Here is a 17,917-nt window from a genome sequence, read left to right as displayed (position 1 = left end):
CCGGCACGGCCCGGAGAGCGGACTTCGGGCCCTCCGTGCTACAGGGGTGCACCGGTTGCTTGAGGCAGCCTGGTGATGGCGCACCTCCCGTTTCAACAAGTGGGTGGTGGGGGCAGGTGGCGGCGGGCTGGGTGGCGTGGGCCGCGCAGCGCTTCAGCTTTCTGCAGTGCAGCTGTCCCACAGACTGCCTGTGATCGCCACGCTGCCCTTTCCTCAGCCTGTGGTACCACCACCCCTGCCAGAGCTAGGATGAGAAGCCTTTTTTCTGTTCATGCAAAACTATTGGAGCTTGTTACCCAACTGCCTCCTTCCCCCTTGGACTCCTGGACAACACACAGAACCGCAGAATGGCTGAGGTGGGAAGGGACCTCTGGAGCCCATCAGGGCCACCTGGGCAGGCTGCCAAGGACCACGTCCAGGTGGCTTTTGAAGATCTCCAAGGAGGAGACTTCACAGCCCCTCTGGGCAGCCTGTGCCAGTGCTCAGTCACCTGCACAGTAAAGACGTGCTTCCTGTGTTCGGGTGGCACCTCTTGTGTCCCGGTCTGGGCTCTTCCCCCAGATCTTTCAGGCTTGCCTAAAACCCGTGCCTGTGTACAAGTTTGTGTCCGCACAGTTCAGCCAGGAGACAAATCTAGGTTCAAACACAGCCTCAGGTGTGCTCTGAGATGTAGCCTGTTTTGAGGATCCCTGAACAGCAGCATTTTTTATGGGTGAGCAAGGCACCAAGCATCCATGTTGTACACCCTCATACACAGAGACACAGTCCACACAGACATCTCCACATTTGATAGAAAGAGCTATCATCTTCCAGTTAACTGCAAATAGAAAAAGAAATTCAAATAAATAAATAAATAAAAATCAACACTGTTGTGTCTGGCTTTCCAGACACTGCAGAGAAGCAAAAGATGTGTTTTGTTCTAAATCTCATTCCAGAAATGCACTATTTAGGCACCTGAGAGGTACATCTTTGGCAGCAGCTCCTTGTTTCTTATTCGCACTCTGACCACACATTGAGAAAACTGATATGGTCAGCAATGAAGCAACATATATCACAATTTGTGATCATGCAGTTTGATTGCTGTCAATGAAGTCATTCAGTTTTGCGCGTCTGTATTTACATAAACACACATGTGTATATTTTTTCATACTGAAAAGAAGAGCCCATAGAAGACAGATGTTGAAAGAATTATGCATGTGAACTATCATAGAGTAGACAATACCTATTTTAGCTAAAAATGTTACAAAAAAAAAAAAAAAAAGTAACTTTTAACTATACCACTGACAGAGGACATAACAGCAAATGCCATCTCTAAGAGGGCTTAAATCTAACCAAATCAATATGTTTCAACATGTTGCACCTCTGGACCATTGTTCATAGGAAGAGAACATCTCTACTGACACCATTAACGTTTTCCACCCTGCTCTCAAGACCAATATATTGTGAACCCTTAAATATGAATCATTTGCAAATTTTTTTGGTGTTCTGTTTAACAAATATGTTTCCTGGGAATTTATTTCGAAACATTAATACAGTACACACATAAACTTTGCCTTTAACAGAATCTACAATGAAGCCTGAAAAATTATAGCAGTGGTTCCAACTGCAATTAGCCATCATATGACTTAAATCCAGCAGTGATAACCCAAATTTCACTAGTGATTTTGTTTTTAACTTAAAACAGTAAGACAGGAATGTAAGTTATGCACAGAAGTGGATGTGAACATAGCCCCCAGTAGATGACTGTTGTGCCATTACAATGTTTTTTCACCCATTAAGACTCTCCTACTGATAATTAATAAAAATAGTGAATTTTGGCTGATTATTTATCAATAAAATTTGATATTTAAAAGGGAGAAGAATAACTGTCATGTAAAGCATAAAAAAGGTACAGTGCCCAATGGGATCATATGAAATAGAAATGAAATGAAAATCCAGTCTGAAATCTAAGCATGAACTGTGCACAAATTAGTCATATTGAGGTCCCTGCTACATTCCCATCTTGCTTCAGGCAATCAGAAATTGTGTCATCCTCCTCCCACACTGTGAAAGTTCTCAATGTCTTTCTATGTGTCAGGATTCTGTGGTTTCAAATTAAATTTCTGGTTATTCTACAAACAAGTTACAGTAGCCAAGTCTATGTCAACAGAAAACTTTCCTTGTGGAAATTCTCAAGAGTTATACCAAACCCATAATACCTAAATATATTTAAGATTCAAGTTTTACTCACTGAAATTAAGACAACTACATTTAAAAACCTATTCTCACATGTCTGTGTATCTCCTCCTGAAGAAATCACATTCTTCAGCCCTTATTCTTCCTTGCTAAAGCAAAATTTTAACTTTGCTACTTTTTCCTCAATGAAGTTTGAAAGGATGTAATATTACAAGTGAAACAGAAACATAGCTTTGCTTTTTAAACTGAAATGCTTGAAAAAGATAAAATATGCATTAATGTACACTTCTTTTTTGCATAGGCCTGCTTCTGTAACAGCTCGTACAGGAGTAGCTTTACTCAAAATAATGGCACAGTGTATTGGTGTGCAGATTAGTGTTTGCAGGGAATAGCCCTGAGGATGTGAGTAATGGGGGTAGCATGACTCATCCATGTAGAAATCTTATGAAGGTCAATTCTCCCAAGACCCATCTCACCAACCACAAGTTCTCCACCTCCTTTTCTCACAGCAGCAACACAGGGTCCTCTCCCATGCCCTTTGGTGTGGGACTAACTGGTTGCATGGCGTGGTGGGGCATGAAATACTGGCTCATGAAATAGCATCTTTTAAATTCATCAATTGTCCTGTTCAGTAGTTAAAAAAATGTATCTCTTTAGATTATTTCCAAAGTAATACAGTATTCAGGTAATTTGAGAGATTTACATAAACTTCTGCATTTGATTCTAGTAAGTACGTGTAAAATAGTGACATTTCAATGTATTACAGAATGCTAGGCTGGTATCAATTGTACATTCAAGCGTAAGGGTATTTTCTACTGGTTTCAAATGCAGTTTCTAGTTTTTAGATTTGGCCAGCCCTAACTTTCTGTGTCAATGATTTCTTTACTTTTGGCCAGACTTACAACCAGCCAATAAATAGTAGGAAGCCAGCCAGGAACCAGTAGGCCCAGAGATAAGTGTTGATGCTGGACCAGCCAAATTTACAATTGCATATGATAATTTCCATGGGACCAATACTTCTGTTGACCTCAGCAGATACCTAGTGAATAAAGAGCACTACACTCCTCATAAACATACTAAATATTGCCATTCACAGGCAAGCGTAAGAGTTTAGACTGTACCGGATCACACCTTGCACCCGAATGATGCATTTTTGACAGATGTAACTTTAAGCTGTTTATGAAATCACAGTAAATTCACGAGTTTCAGTAATCACACTGCTTAGAATTTACACTATAGAAAACTAGCAATGCAAGACATTTACTTAACTCTGCTGTCAGCAACCACACCACATTCTTTAAATCATCTCTGCAAGATCAGATTATTTTTAAGGGACAGAAGCTTGACAACTTGATTGCATACCAGTGGTTCTGTATCTTGCATTACCTCTCCAATAAATATACTTTGGTTTACCATATAGACACAGCCAAGACTCTGAAATAAATTCTGCATTATCATGATGAGAGCAGGGGCTGGGGCTGGGAAAAGAGAAACTAGAGCTAATGCATGAGAAATAAACAACTGGAAAATAGTAGTTGGAGCTGAGGATTTGCAAAACAGAAGTTTCCACAATCTCTGTCATTTAAGCCATTGCTTAAAAAAGCTTGATGTTTGGAAATTTGTATTTCCATAGTTAAAGTGATAGATAGCCCTTCCCAGTTTAATGATGATAATGTAGGCAATATGGGCAATAGATACAAACACTTGAATTCGGTGCCCACTTTAAGAGCCCTGGCTCTCTACAAAAACACTGAGACGTCTGCAGGATATGACAAAGAACATTTGCATTAAGCCTTTATCCTTCATTAATACTACAAATTTAAGATGAAGTTACATAAGGTGAGTAACCCTCATGAATTAAATAGGTCTTTTAAAAAAAAAAAAAAAAAAAAAAGTAATACGTTTGATTTTTAGTAACTGTAGTCACTAACACAGAAGAAGATTAGTATTTAAAATGCACTTAAGAAACTTAAGTCTGGAAAAAAAAATAAGTCTTCACCCCTAAGACCTTGGTACATTTTACAGAAATCTTAGAGATTTCCATTCACAAAGGAAAGAAAAAAAGAAAAAAAAAAAAAAAAAAAGTAAGATTTATCACAGATAGAAGGCGACACACAGTATACTCCACTATTCTATGTAGAGTAGGGAAGTTCCAGCTTCAAGACCTTCCTATAACAGGCATCCTGTAAACCACACCATGAGCTATTTTCTTCTCTAGTGAATTAGTGTAATCCATATTGACCAGCTGAAGGTCAGGCCTGAATTTAGACCTGCTGTAGGCAAAAAGTGTTTCCAATATATTTGCATTGGCTAAAACACAAAATTTTGCCTGTGATGTGATCATTAACTTAATAACAGCTCAATAGCATGCTGGTCACAAATCCGATTTTGATGTAAGAAGAATCACTCCAGGAAACACCTCCACAGGGAAGTACTTCATTTTAGCAGTGGATTTCTATGTTGTTACTTTGGATATAAGGGAAAGAAAGTTTGGTCCTGCCTCAGAATGCTAGCCTGCCATTCACAGGCTGGTCACTTCTGTACAAAAAAAAGCAATCACTAGCAAGTCAGACAAGCCCAGGATTTCTGACCTAGCATATTCCAGAACTGAAGAACAGGGTAGAGTTTAGAAAGTACTGTATATAAAGAGTGTGTTTAAAATTAGTCCTTTTAATTGTTGTTTTATAGATGATTCTCAACATGAAAAGCCTGTAACTAAAAAATTGCCTGGCTTGCCATTATTATTTTAAATAGAAGAAAGGATGGGCAATTCCTGTCAAGAGATGACCTGAGTGTGGCTGAAACTGCTGCATGTGGCACCAGTAATTCAGAGGGCAACCTGTGCCCGGGGACTCCAAAGCCTGAGTGAAAATTAACTTTGTAAATGGCTTGGCAGGAATTGTATAGTGAGCAAAGAGAACTCGGTGCATGTGATGATAGCTCCAAAGTACAAACAGAAAGTGACACATAAAACTTCACAGGTTTTTTGTTTGTTTCCTCGGGGATAAAAAAAAAGAAAGATAGCTAATGAAACTGGAAAATGCTGAAGGACTTCAAGGTGCATGAACCAGAAGAGTGAGAAAATTTGTTTTCTTATCTGGCCCCAATCTACATGATGTTTACAGACAAAGTAGACTTCAGAGGCATTGGATGGAAGAACAGCCAATACTGAGGGGAGCCAGCTTATAGTAGAAAAAAATCTGGTGTTACTATAAGACTGGTGACAGATTTTGGAAGGATCTTGGCCACCCTACAGCTTATTTCTGCTTAATTGTCCTTAACAGTAACCCCCTACCACAGAAGATAAGAAGAGAAATGCAGCTTACTTTGCATGCTTCCTTTCACAACAGATTTTTGTGTATGTGTTGTTACGGTACTAACATTTCTAATCAAGATGTTTGGGTAAGGGATTTCATCCAAGTCATAAGATTCCCCAGAGCATTAATGAAACAAGGTTGCTTCTGGATAACAATTGAGTGCTCAAAGTCAATAGAAAGAAGTGTGACCTGAAGCAATGGCCATGTAAATACCTCTCTAAGGTTAAGAACCACTCTTTGAAATTGGGGCTACTCTTTTCCAGAACTTTTATTCAAGCTAGATGAAGAATTTGAGACCTGAGAGAAAGGAGTGACCAGGAGCTAAAGGAAGATCCAGCCACAAGGAGAGTAAACAACAGAGCTGGTGGTTGAGAGCCACTTAGAAAGACTGAACTCAAAACTGGTGGGGAAACCCAGGAGTGAAGAAAGTCTGGGAACAGACCCAGCAGAAATGTCCATAGAAGGTAATGAAAGGACGTGAACAGAGCAATTATTTTGTACCTTGTCTTCTCCAAGTATAAAGAAGAGCTGGACAGATATGACGAGAATAGCAATGCAGCATAATTCATGCAATAGGAGCCCCACCCCCACTGAATTTTCTAGCATATCACATAGTAGTTAAAAAGAAAATAAATTTCATGCTGGAGGATGGCTAGAAGCAACAATCACAATGATCTTCTGTGGCCGCAAATGTATTAAACATTTGATACAGACATGAAGGGGCAAAGATTTCTGTTTACAGAAGTCTTCATTCACAGAGACATAGAGATCACCCACTTTATTATACAAGAGACACTTTGGATAAAAGATAAGGACCAAAATACAGTTTTCATTTACCCAATACGTGGATGTCCTTCAAAGGGGGGGAGGAGAGGGGATAAAAACAGTTGTTATAGATAACCTATGGATTGTTTCAGTGATACAAACTGCCTTTTAGACTCTTGAAAGCACTAGGGACGTTTCAGATGTTTGTAAAGAGTATAACTCAAGTCCTGAGGATCAAAAAACATCTTCACATCCTCAAATGACTTCATTTGTTCCCATAAAACATGGGTGGAACATCTGGTAGGAGTGGAAAGTACTCCACAACTTTTTTAAAGCCAGGGTTTAAATTTTTAAGAAATAATGCTCATTTACAAAAGATCTCTCAATTTTCCTGAGACAAAAAGTCAGCAATGGTGGGCTGGAGCCTTGTGTCCAAAAATATGGAAGAGAAAAATAATGGAAAGTTCCTACAGATGTGAGGAGGGTGCAGAGACTTCTACAGGAGCTTCATATGAAATTTTTACAGAGCAGAAAATACAAGCTACTCTTTTGGACTGGGAAACAGTCAGAAGATCAATCCTGAAGAATAAAAGGACTTCAGATGTATGCCGTGCCAGAACCATTCTAACTACTTGACATAAACCTATGATAACTATGATAAGTTTTTTGTTATTTTTATACTTAAAAAAAAAAAAAAAAAAAAAAAAAAAAACAGAAACTGTGAAAGCCAAAAATTAAAAAGAGCCATGAAAGTTCATTTACTTAGTTACTATGGAGATCCCCCATTTTTGTTATAAACTTACTGGATACAGAACTGACAGGTACATAGAGCTGGGATTCTTGCAGTGCTTCTTAGGATGCCTGTGAATTCACAAGCTGCCTAAATACGCATTCAAATAGCACTACAACGCTGGAAAGTGAAAAGTAGTTATTTATGTATTCAGCTACAAACCTAGTGAGAATAACTTCACCATGAACTTGGGATGACTTCTAATAATTTTGTGAATAACTTTGCAAAGTGGCCCTTCAGTGACACCAGAGAAGGCTTTTAGCTGACCTGGACAGAGGTACTATCTGAGCAGTCATACTCTTGTCTCCTCTAAGGAAAAGTCCATGAAGCAGATGGAAACTTTCAAAGAATTTCAAGCTAGATCGCATCAGTCTCAGTCCCACTGTAGGCTAAACCTATAATCAAATTCTGAACCCAACTCAGCAGATGAATATGGCTGCTTGTGCCAGATGGAAGACTGTGTAGATTCCTAATGGTTACAGAAAAGAAAAAAATCTGAAAAATAATTTTACATCAGTTTTTAAAATGGTTAGTGAAAGTCAATAAAAGTCATTCATTACTATTCATTCTTTAAAATGGTAGCTTAAGACAAGATGAGGGCATGTAAATGGATGAATTATAAATGAGGGGGAAAAAAAAAAAAAAAGAAAGAAAAGCTATCAAAGAATGTCAGAAAATCATAGTTCCAGTCATAAATGATTTCTACAAGGCGTTTGCCTTATTTATTCTTATCTAGCATTATTTATTTACTTATTATTGTATGTTATGTCTACAACTCTTATTTTATCCACCTTGGACTTAAAGAGATCCATCTAGATCTTTTTTTTTTTAATTTCCCAATTTTAAGACCAATAAAATAGCCCTGTTTACTACATGCCTTCACAAATATCAAGTCAAAAGTCCATTTAACTCTTTAAGAACAATATATTTTTCAAATATTATTAATTCGTAATTAATATAAGTTCTTATAAATTATGTGCCACTGTCCTTAAAACTGCAGAAGCCAATGTGAGTAACAGCAAAGCCAGACATTGAAAAACGGCATCTCTGCTAGAGAAAGAATTTCTAAGAGTGAGATCTGGTCCTGTCGAAAATCTGTGATGGAACTGCCATAGGTTTCCTTGTTTGTTTAAGACTCATAGAATATCCCGAGTTGGAAGGGACCCATAAGGATCATTGAGTCCAACTCCTGGCACCACACTGGTCGACCCAAAAATTCAGGCCGTATGACTAAGAGCACAGTCCAAATGTTTCTTAAACTCTGACAGGCTTGGTGCCATATCTGTGTCCCTGGGGAGCCTGTTCCAATGTGTGACAGCCCTCTCAGTGAAGAACCTCTTTGTGATGTCCAGCCTGAACCTCCCCATCACAGCTTGACACCATTCCCACGGGTTCTATCACTGGTCACTAAAGAGATTAGATCAGCTCCTGCACCTCCACTCCCCCTCACGAGGAAGCTGTAGACCAGGATGAGGTCTCCCCTCAGCCTCTTTTCCAGGCTGAACAGGCCCAGTGACCTCAGCTGCTCCTCACGTCTTCCCCTCTAGGCCCTTCGCCATCTTCATTGCCCTCCTCTGGACACTCTCCAACAGTTGAATGTCCTTTTTGTACTGTGGTGCCCAGAACTGCACACAGTACTCGAGGTGAGGCAGCACCAGCGCAGAGTAGAGCGGGACGATCACTTCCCTCGACCGACTAGCACTGCCGTGCTTGATGCACCCCTGGGTACGGTTGGCCCTCCTGGCTGCCAGGGCACACTGCTGGTCCATAGTCAACTTGCTGTCAACCACAACCCTCAGATCCCTCTCTGCAGGACTGCACTCCAGCATCTCGTTGCCCAGTCTGTATGTACGGGCAGGGTTGCCCCATCCCAGGTGCAAGACCCGGCACTTGCTTTTGTTAAACTTCATGCAGTTGGTTATCGCCCAGCTCTCTAATCTGTGAAGATCTCTCTGTAAGGCCTTTCCACCCTCAACAGAGTCCACAACTCCTTCCAGTTTAGTATAATCAGCAAATTTGCTCAAAACACCTTCTAGGCCTATATCCAAATTGTTTATAAAAACATTGTAGAGAACTGGCCCTAAAATGGAGCCTTGGGGAACCCCACTGGTGACCAGGTGCCAGCCTGATGCAGCTCCCTTTGCCATAACCCTTTGATCCCTACCTATTAGCCAATTGCTCACCCATTGTATGATGTTTTTGTCTAGCTGTATGCTGGACATTTATCTAGTAGGATCCTATGGGAAACGGTGTCAAAAGCTTTACTGAAATCCAAGAAGATTACATCAGCTGGTTTCCCTGGATCAACTAGATGGCGTGATTTTATCATAAAAGGAAATCAAAAAATCAAATTTGTTAAACAGTTAAGGAGTTCTGTTTTTTTGTTTGTTTGTTTTTTTGGGGGGTTGTAAGTGAATGGATATATAAAATTAAGGAGCACATTGCTAACAAAGTAAACTGCTTATTTCATGTTCTAACCTCCCACACAGAAGTCCTGTATTTACTAAAGTATAATAGAAGTTTGTGAGAAGTACTCCCATTGCATTGTACTTTGTCAGATTGTTCAAGATATTATATATTTACTTTCTAATGAAAATCCATTTATATCCATGAGTGTATATAAAATAAAAAATCATGATTTCTAGTATTATAAATGACAGTGCTGGGAATTATTCAAGGTTTCCAATGTTTTTCCAGGAGTATATTTTACAACTAACACACACGCTTTTTATTTTTATTCCATTATCTTAATACTGCATATGTAAGCACCCAGATTTTATTATGCTCCTCCTGACAGCTCCAAGAAGCAGCCACCATAAGTTAATTTTATACTGAATACTAAATCCAAACAATGTCAACCACTTACTTACTTAATTACCTGAGAATAAAGACAGCTGTCAAAGTGTGATAAACAAAAGAATAACTTTATTACAGAAATTAGATAACAGATTTTTGTCAAAGGCTGTTATACATTTAAGTTAATCAGAAATATTCAAGAAGGGACTAAGATTCAATGGGTGTTTTCCACACAGATACCTGGAACAATTCCATGGTAGCATATTTATGGAATCTCCAGAACTGGTAATTTTTCCCTCTTAGGCTGCCTAACACACACAAGTTCCCATTAAGTAAATGGATTATTCCTCTACTTCTCTTTCAAAAGCTAAAATATCAACACAGAGCCAGTAAAACATGGGAAGCATGGAAAAAGGTAGGGGAAAAAAAATCAGGAAAAAGTAAATAAAACTGATTTGCATTTGAGGAAATATACACTCCTGAAATGACACGCTGACTCAGTGCTGGAAGGCTTCTCTGGCTCCCTGGTGGCTTGCTGCAATGTCTCAACAATTTTCTGACTTCTTTTCAAGTCTTCTGGACCCTGGGTATTCCAGAGAACAGGCAGGAATTTACTTTCCAATTCTGTAATTTTAAGTGCTACTGCTCTAAGTATAATCGAGTCTATCCTGTTATTACTCAAAGTTAGGCAATAAACTGCTGCAATAAAACTGTGACTGTAGCATAAAAGCTGATCCCAGCATCTTTAGGGACTTGATTTCTGGAAACTTAGCAAGTGAAAGGACAATTATACTTTCCTTAAAGATCAGCAGATATTAACATTCTTCTCATCATTGCTGGGTACTGCCTTTTGGCATACAAGAAAAAGATAGAGTATGTTTTGTGTGGGACTGAGCTGGTTTTGTCTGGTAGTTTTAGTTTTGTTTACAAGTATCATGGTAAACTGGAATCAAATAATTAGAAGGATGACAGCTGAGAAATAAAAACTAATTTAAAGAAAACTTCAAAAATAATGTTGGAATGGACCTTGGAGAAGAAAAGAATGATTATGAGCTTCTTTTTATAATGATATAATTTTACGTTGCAATACACTGAATTCTACCAAAAGCCAAGAAAAGGGAAGGGAGGGTTTTGCATATGAGCTAGGAAAAAAATAAAAGCAAAATAAAATAAACTAAAGAAAGAAATTCACAAAACACAAAATGTTGTTATGAATAAGCCAAATGAAGACGACTGTTAATACAACCTCTCAGCAGCCCCACAGGGAGGGAAGAAAGACAAGGTGGTGAGGTGGGACTGCAGAATGAGTCATTCCAGGGTTGGTTTCTGAAAGGTCAGTGGGGAATGGGACAGAGACCAACCAGTATTAGTCAATTGCTCTGTGAGTTAACATTTCCCCCACCCTGGCTTTTTTCTCAGATTCCAGCATGTCCTTCCACTCAACATTTTTTATTTGGAAAATTTGGACTATTTCATTGGAAAATGTATATGCTTAGAGTGGATAGAAGCAGTTTTGTAAACCACTGCACTTCCAAAGCCCATGTCAGCATCATGCAATGTCACTAAAGCCATAACTTCTCCTGGACTAACAGCATTAGCCCATGAGTATTCTCTCATTTTTTTGTATAAATTAATGATGTTCCTGTTTGGTTACACTTTGTGTTACATTGTTGTTTATTTAAATAGACAAAGGAACAACAAAATAGCACAAGCAAAAGATAATAATTCTGTTTTCTCTAAGTAAAAAAAATATTTCCATCTCAATAGCTGAGTGTAGTATGTCTTAAATTCTATTCTTCCTTAATACAAAAAGCAAGGATGAAAAATAAACATACTTGACAATGTGACAGCATTTGAATACAGTAGAGCAATCCAAGTGTCCCTGGCGATATGTTCAGAATTCAACCCCCACTAGGGTTTGAAACTTTGGACCACCAGCCCTACAGAGCTGAATGAAATATGAAGATGCATTCCCAGGTTAAATCAAATATTTTATAAAATGAAACTAATATCAAGCTTGTGTCTATACTCCCCACTCCCCTGAACTCCCTCCCCACCCCCCACAAAAAAAAAAAAAAAAAAAAAGTTAATTTCTGGATCCTCTATACTCTCTCAAAGGCAGAGAGTATCAAGATGGCAAGGTAAGGGGACACAAGTGACAAATACACCCTATTCTAGTATCTCTTCTGCAGCTGAGGAATCAAAAATCCATGTGAACTCAAATGGAGTTTTATATTTATTATTTCTTCTTCCTCAGCCTCAGTTTTGGAAATTTGCTTTTTGTCCTAAACATATATATTTTTTTTAAGTATTATCATTCACCTGTTCAGCTTTTCCTTGCTAACAATACAAATTGTGGATCCAGTAGAGATGCTGGCTTGGATGAAGGCTGATGTGAAAACACGCACTGGGAAATAGACTCAGTGGGACCCTGCTCTAACAGGGCTGAACACTGCTGTGGTCCCTCTGTGCCACCATCCCCAGAACTGAGGCTGACTGGGAGAATTGAGTCTGTCCAGTACATTTCGACCTGATTAATGTGTGAGCCTTCATTGAACATGCCCAGAAAACTACCCTTCTTATTTTATATCTTGCATAAAAATATATGCACAATTGGAAAATTTCCTTTTCTAACCCTTACCGTTCTTGTCTGTTAGTATTAGAATGATTACTGTTCAGTTTTTAAAAAAAATAAAAAGCAACATTATTTGCAGCTATCACAGCTGTTTGCAAAGAGCTTATTTTATTTACCAACTTCTACTGATCAACAGATATGGATAAATCAAGTTGAGCATAAAGTTGTATATAGAATTTTAAAAAATTATGTATTCTTCCATGCAGGTTGAGCAGTATCACACTGCTCACTGTTAAAATTCAGATTTTAACTTGAAGATTAGGTTAAATTTATCTATAAGTTTTTTGCCTAAAAATATATGCCAATGTGGTATACAACTTACAACAGTTAAAAAAATACTTACATTTTCACAATGTTGTGTATATCTAGCAGTGGTATTCAAAGTGTAATAATACAGCTCGAAGAAATTAGTTTAAAAAAGGGAGTAGGAGTCATGCCAGTGCGAGATTCAACAGTTTGTTTCTTTCATCCAATTCTTTGCAGAGATTTCAGTGTGCTCTCAAATAGCTTGGGCTTGATATAGATGACTTCATTTTAGTTATTATGATTTGGCATTTGTTGTCCTCCAAAAAAGAAATCTAGAAATATGCTATTGGTAACTACCCTCACACTCTGAGAGGGTAAAATAAAAGCATTCCAGACCAGTCACCCCACATACAGTTAGAAGTAATCCTCCAGATGCTGAGTACGACCCGTTCCACCACACACTCTGCCCACCTGCAAGGCTGTTTTTTTAAAGGGACACAATCCTCACAGCCTCAGAATAATAAAACACATAATAAAGAAGTTCTTGGGCATTGATTTTAATAGGACAAAAACATTTGTGGAGACTAACCATACTGGTTACCACATCTTATGCTGGCCAGGCACTGGAAGAAATCAAGAGTGCCACAGAGAGTAGAGAAGGAACAAAGGGAGATTTGAAGCAGGGTTGTTTGGACAGCAGATGTAAAGGACAAATTTTGGCAACAAGGCTAAATCCACTGTAAAAAAATAAAAATGGTGACAACAGTGGTTCTATTTCTTCCTTGCACATTTTATAGAGAAAGTATTTAAAAACAAAACAAATTCACAAGAACAAAAAATAACATAAAAAAGAACACAGGAGATGAACCAAAATATTATATCCTTTTAAACCCCCTGGACCTTTCGGGTGAGCCCTAGGCTTTCTGGGTTTTACAGTGGATGGATTACTTATTCCAAATTATTTTCCAAAGAGGAATTATGTTCAGTTTCCATAGCAGGAGGTGGACAGACATAGGAAGCATACTGGATCACAATCTTATCTTAGGCTGCTCTGCTTCTGACAGAATTACACAGAGAACCATGTAGACTGAAACATATTTCTAGCAGAAAAAAATTAAAGATGAAAACTTACCTCTTAGGTCTTGCTCACCTTCAAAGCCAACTAGTCCATACAAGCTCTGTCCCCTTTATCTCTATTTTCACTATGCTCACCTAAAATGCAATGAATACAGATGCAGAGACTAACCATACCAGGTGGTTTTAATTACTATGAAAATCATCACCTGCCCTCTAAGTCTCTTAACTACTCACCCACTGTATTATATGGTGGTGCAACTCCTACACTAAGCTGGCAGACCTGTCTTGAGTTACAAACCCAGGCAAAACAAACTGACAGCTACTAGGTAAGAGCAACAAACCCAAGGACCTGGATTACCTGGGAGAAGGATCTGCATATCATCGATACTGACAAACAAGGTTTCTTTAACTATAGTAACACTGAGAAGGTAGAAGTCATCTACATCCTCATCACATCTTTCCTGTTCAAAGAAGGAGCAAGACAATGGCAGCTGAGGCAGTGGGCACAGTGAAGTCTCCAGCTTCAGCACCAGTGCTCATCCTCCAAAAGGTGCAGGAAGAAATGCATGAGCTGACAAGACAGCCCAGGTCCTTTCCCCCTCTGAGATTTTCAGAGGGGGAGAATAAAAAGAAAAGGGACAAGAATATGAGCATGCAGAAGCTTACTTCTGCTTACATATGGAAAGGAAAAAAGTTTATTTTATTTTATTTAAAAAAAAAAAAAAAAAAGCCTTTCCTGTTTATTATCTCTTGAGATACATAATTTTAAAATGCCTTCAGCTCAGGGGGAAATTTCAAGTAGTGTTGCTACACCATAGTTTAGATGGTGGCTAAACTTACATCCATATGTTTCTATGCTATTTATGCTTCAGTAAGTTTTTTCTGATGTACTTCTGCCACCCAGTGGATTACTCATACGAAAACTCCCCTTAGGGTTTATTTCAAAAGATTTTGTAGAAAACTTGTTTCTTTGTGTGATTTTGAGCAGGTAGCTAATGTGAGGTCTTCAGTGAGCAGCCACTAAGTGTGAGCTTCCTCGTGTGAGCAGAAGATTGAAGGGCTGATTGGTAGAGCAGGGAAAACAGACTGCAAAAAAAGTTACTTTGGAACATAATTTTTTCTTTCTTTTCATTTTTTTTTTTTTTCCCACCACAATTCCTTTCTTCTTCAGTTTCACATCTATGAAGGAGATGTAAAAATATTCCTTTGCCATACAATGCACCATCAAAACAAACTGGCTCTCTTGGGAGTCATCATGCGGCAGTTGCAGGGCAAGCAGGCGATCAGGCCCAGTCAGCATGGGTTTATGAAGGGCAGGTCCTGCTTGACGAACCTGATCTCCTTCTATGACAAGGTGACACGCTTAGTGGATGAGGGAAAGGCTGTGGACGTGGTCTACCTTGACTTCAGTAAGGCATTTGACAGCGTCCCCCACAGCATTCTCCTCAGGAAACTGGCTGCTCATGGCTTGGACTGGCGTACACTTCGTTGGGTTAAGAGCTGGCTGGATGGCCGGGCCCAGAGAGTTGTGGTGAATGGAGTCAAATCCAGTTGGAGGCCGGTCACTAGTGGAGTCCCCCAGGGCTCGGTACTGGGGCCAGTCCCCTTTAACATCTTCATCGATGATCTGGACGAGGGGATCGAGTGCACCCTCGGCAAGTTTGCAGACGACACCAAGTTAGGTGCGTGTGTCGATCTGCTCGAGGGTAGGAAGGCTCTGCAGGAGGATCTGGATAGGCTGGACCGATGGGCCGAGGCCAACGGTATGAAGTTCAACAAGGCCAAGTGCCGGGTCCAGCACCTGGGGCACAACAACCCCAAGCAGAGCTACAGGCTGGGAGATGTGTGGTTAGAAAGCTGCCTGGCAGAGAAGGACGTGGGAGTAGTGGTTGACAGTCGGCTGAATATGAGCCAGCAGTGTGCTCAGGTGGCCAAGGCCAACAGCATCCTGGCTTGCATTAGAAACAGCGTGGCCAGCAGGTCCAGGGAAGTGATCGTCCCCCTGTACTCGGCTCTGGTTGAGGCTGTACCTCGAGTACTGTGTTCAGTTTTGGGCCCCTCGCTACAAGAAGGACATGGAGGTGCTCGAGCGAGTCCAGAGAAGGGCTACGAAGCTGGTGAAGGGTCTGGAGAACAAGTCTTACGAGGAGCAGCTGAGGGAGCTGGGATTGTTTAGCCTGGAGAAGAGGAGGCTCAGGGGTGACCTTATTGCACTCTACGGGTACCTGAAGGGAGGCTGTAGTGAGGTGGGGGTGGTCTATTCTCCCACGTGCCTGGTGACAGGACGAGGGGGAATGGGCTAAAGTTGCGCCAGGGGAGGTTTAGGTTGGATATTAGGAAGAACTTCTTTACTGAACGGGTTGTTAGTCACTGGAATAGGCTGCCCAGGGAAGTGGTTGAGTCACCATCCCTGGAGGTCTTTAAAAGATGTTTAGATGTAGAGCTTAGGGATATGGTTTAGTGGGGACTTGTTAGTGTTAGGTCAGAGGTTGGACTCGGTGATCTTGGAGGTCTCTTCCAACCTAGACTATTCTGTGATTCTGTGATTCTGTGATCTTTGTGAAACATAGAAGCTACTCCAGCAACACCTGCCTGACAAAGGCCCTTCAGAAAGTAAATGTTGTGGTGTTTTTTTTCTTGTAGCAGCTCAAATACCATGAATTAAGAAAATCTATACCCACTGACTGAAGTCAGCAGAAGACTGAAAAGGTGTTCCTAAGGGAGCACCATCTATTCTGTGCTCTGAGCAATAAACTGAAGCAAAGCTGTGTTACAAGAAATGTAATCAGGCTTGAACTGAGCTTTTCCTAACATTGGAAAACTTGATATTCCAACACAGAAAATATTCTTATGGAGGAAATTTTACTGTAAAATAGCAATTAAATTAATTTTCCACTAGAAGGCTTCCTAAAACATGTTAAAACTCATGTTTAAAAAAAAAGGGGGGGAACAGGGGGGAAGAATCCTAGCCTTTGCTTTATCTTCAACAACAAATACCAGATATAAGAAGGGAAATCTTTACAGAAGGCTCTGAACAAGGTCATGCTCTGAAATCATCACCTAACTCTGCAAAGCTTTACGTATGACTAGCCATAACAGTTGTGCACACAACTTAGTGTTTATAGGAGTAGAACTCGCAAGAGTTTATTACAGTTCTCTCAAATATTCACCCTTTACACAGGGATAGAGGTCTATCTATGGGCTGAAATTTTCCTCACCGAAATGGGGAAACTGGAGATATTAAGACTATTATTAGATTAAATACCTGTCCCTCTCACTCCAGTTCCCCCAAATGATTAATAGAGGACAGCACTTCTAGGAGAAATCATTGATAAAGCTCTGATCATATTGCATATTGCCATTTTGTTTACATACATACAGATTCCTACAAAGGCTGAACCACACAATTTCTGACAGAGATTTCAGCTCACGTCTCCTAAGAAACCTGCCTGAAGAACCAGTTCAAAGTGAGGGGGCAAGGATACATTTCACCTGTGGAATGTGTTACAGGGAATTTTCTGACAAGAAGCTCAGTACCAAAACCACTGCCAGCATTCACAGGCATACTTACTCTGGAAAGAGATATTGAGCATTGCTGACCCCTTGTCTCTCAACCCACGTCAAGACTTTCTCACCACAGAGAACCGGAACAGCTGGCAATGATGACTAAAGCATCCACCCACATTTCCAGCATGTTAAAAGTCAAATTAGTCTTGTTTATTTCACCAGTTTCTAAATTAATGCAACTTTATTTTCACTAGGTGTTCATCATCAGTTAGTTGAACAGGTTGTGATACCTTAGCAGAAAACAATAGTTTTCTGCACACCTTGGAGTGCATTATACATCCATGTTAACAAGTAATTTTCTTATTTTCTTCAGCCAACAATCACATCAGTCAGTTTAACTCATTTGTAACTTTTGCCTCCAAAGTGAAAGGAAATGTTTCTGCAGTATTGCTGAGGTGAGGTTAAAACCATGAAATACACGATTCCTGGGATATATTTATATATATATATAATAATGACAATAATATTTTTTTAAAAAAAATCATTCTTAAGCAGTGGTAGCACACACAGTGGTTCAGGTAAGCTCTTACTAGTTGCTTCTCTGACTTC

General features: G+C 39.7%; 1 long non-coding RNA gene across 1 annotated transcript; it reads right to left on the bottom strand.

Moving 5' to 3' along the window:
• Window positions 1-9,955: 9,955 nt before the first annotated feature.
• Window positions 9,956-14,201, bottom strand: LOC118164777. Its single transcript, XR_004749666.1, has 2 exons — window positions 13,857-14,201; window positions 9,956-10,426 (listed from the first exon to the last, which is right to left on the bottom strand). It is a non-coding gene; the product is annotated as an uncharacterized LOC118164777 (long non-coding RNA).
• Window positions 14,202-17,917: the final 3,716 nt, after the last annotated feature.

The sequence above is a fragment of the Oxyura jamaicensis genome, chromosome 3, assembly GCF_011077185.1.
Source record: "Oxyura jamaicensis isolate SHBP4307 breed ruddy duck chromosome 3, BPBGC_Ojam_1.0, whole genome shotgun sequence".
NCBI lineage: Eukaryota > Metazoa > Chordata > Aves > Anseriformes > Anatidae > Oxyura > Oxyura jamaicensis.
Note: the sequence above shows the minus strand (reverse complement) of the source record. Positions and strands in the feature narration are given on the sequence as shown.